The 2,519-nt window shown below is 38.2% G+C and overlaps 1 pseudogene; it reads right to left on the minus strand.

Annotated features, from left to right (window-relative positions):
• Positions 1 to 394: 394 nt before the first annotated feature.
• LOC131502587 (RAD51-associated protein 1-like) lies at positions 395 to 2,118 on the minus strand (annotated as a pseudogene).
• Positions 2,119 to 2,519: the final 401 nt, after the last annotated feature.

Raw genomic sequence — 2,519 nt, forward strand, 5'->3', positions numbered from 1 at the left:
AAAGCTGGGCAACTGAGTAATGTTTCCGGTAGACTCACCAGTCCACGGGACACAGAAGATTTCAGTAAAAATCCTTCCTGAAAATGTTTTATGAGACCCCTATTAACTTGATACTGAATGGCAAGATTATAACAATGGAAATGCCACTGCCATCAGAAAAGAGACAAGGAATCACCTACTATCACCAGTTCTATTCAACATTATAAAGAGATCACAGCCAGGGCAATAAAAAAGGGGAAAAAAATTTTAAAAAGCATTAACAATTGGAAAGGAAGATACTAAATCACCTTTAATCAGAGAATTGATATTTTTTTTTTCATAAAGCATTCATTTAATATAATGAAATATAGACAACCTAATGAAATGTAGACAAATGTAGACAGGTGCAATGGGCTCAAGGAAAGAGCATATCAAAACTTTTTCACTTTTATTAAAGGCTTTGATGAGAACTTCATAAAATGTCATGAAATTCTATTTGCTATACAATAAACATCTACTTCTGAGTAGGAGACATAGGTCATTATAGCAACCATTTTAATGGGTAAATGAATTCTGAATTCTTAGTATTTGACTAGAATATGAAACATTTTTGCAATTAAACTGACAATGTAGCTTAAGTAAGATTTCAGAAATGTCTCCTGGAAAAAGCGGGAATGTTTCCTTTTAAACTCTGAATAGTTACAGTTAAGGTGCCATAAATTAGACAAAGCTAGAAAGGAGCATCATGTTTCTAGAAAAGAATAGCATGCAACATGGACTTTCTCCATGTCAAACTGACAACCACTGAATGACAATGACTTATTACACACAGGAAAAATAGAACACATTCTCCAGAAGGAAAGGGCATTACAAGATAATTCTGATAAACAAACCCCTTATTGAAATCTTGAATAGCTTCAGAGAATATCATCATGGAATGGGTAGAGGCAATTTATAGGACATTAAAGGATTCCTTTATCTTATGATACCCTCCTTAAATATAAACACAAATCAAATATAAACACACTTGTAAAACTGTGATTCTCTTAATCACACATGTGTTTACTATCACACTCAGCTACTAGCGGCATTTGGATGCAAAGGTTTAACTCGTGCTAATCTGGACAAACCCAGGCGGAGACTCTGATTTGGAGACTAGACTTAACAGACACGCCTGCCAGTGGGCTCCTGATGCTGCTGCTTCCGGACATCGCTGGTGGGACCCACTTAGGTTTTTTGTTTTCAGCCAAAGGACTGCGTATTTGTAATGGTTTCCTAGTGACCTCCGAAGAACCAGAAACCTTTTTTGGTGAAGGCTGAAGTTCTGATTTCACAGAAGCTGGAGCAGAGTCTCCTGAAGTCACCAAAGTATTACATTTGGATTTAGGTTTCTTCTCCTTCTTTTCAACTGGGGATTTGACCTTCACTTCTTTCTTTTTAATTTCTTTCACTTTATTTTTTCTCACAGTGAAGTCTTCATCATTATCTTCACTCTCATTAAATCAGAGTCATCCTCGGACTCTTCACCAGTTGCAAAGTCTGGTTCAGAGTCATTAGCACTATCGCCATCACTGCCTTCCAGAAGAATCTTCCTCTGTTGTACCATAGCCTTTGATGCTGCTTTTCTTTTCCCTTGAACAACAGGAAAATCATCTTCCTCAGTAATCTTATCCAAATCTAAATAATCGCTGGCTACACTGCAATTGGAGATATGAGGGGCCTTACTCATTGTTTCACTTTCATGACTGTCACACTTTTCAGTGCTTTTATCTTGAGCCTCTTCCGCATCAGTGGTGACTGTTGGAAGTTCCTTCACTGATAAAGCAAGTGCGACTTCTAAGTCTCGCTGGTAGAGCTTGTCATCTAAAGCCATCCTTTTTTTAGGGGTTTTCTCTTGCAATGGGATATCTTCTTTCTGGAGATTCCTCAGTTTAGGTTTCCTTGTTTCTAGTTTTAACTCCTTTGGTGTTGTTCTGGGTTTTTTATTTAAAGGTGCAGTTGCAGAAATAAAGTCATCATCACTGTCAGAGTCCTCAAACTGTGAGTAATTGACCGATTTCTTATGCCTCACAGGCTGCACCATGGCCCCCTCCAAGGCTGAAAGTTTGCAGCTTTCAAGTTCTTGTTGGCAGCAGTGGCTGTTTCCGAGAATTGATATTTTTATTTCCAGATTACATAAAAGCCTTCTAGAGATAATACACTGAATTAAACAGAAAATTTAGGAAAATTGCTGGATTCTATATGCCTGCACATTAGCATTTTCTTTCTTTTTTTTTAAATTTTTTTAACTTTTATTTATTTGAGAGAGACAGACAGAGTGAGAGCAGGGGAGGGGCAGAGAGAGAGGGAGACACAGAATCTGAAGCAGGTTCCAGGCTCTGGGCTGTCAGCATAGAGCCCTACATGGGGCTTGAACTCACTAACCAAACCGTGAGATGATGACCTGAGCGGAAGTCAGACGCTCAACCGAGCCACCCAGGCACCCCAAACATTAGCATTTTCTAATAGTAAACATTTTCTAATAGCAAATTATTACTAAG

The sequence above is a fragment of the Neofelis nebulosa genome, chromosome X (assembly GCF_028018385.1).
Source record: "Neofelis nebulosa isolate mNeoNeb1 chromosome X, mNeoNeb1.pri, whole genome shotgun sequence".
NCBI classification, from domain to species: Eukaryota; Metazoa; Chordata; class Mammalia; order Carnivora; family Felidae; genus Neofelis; species Neofelis nebulosa.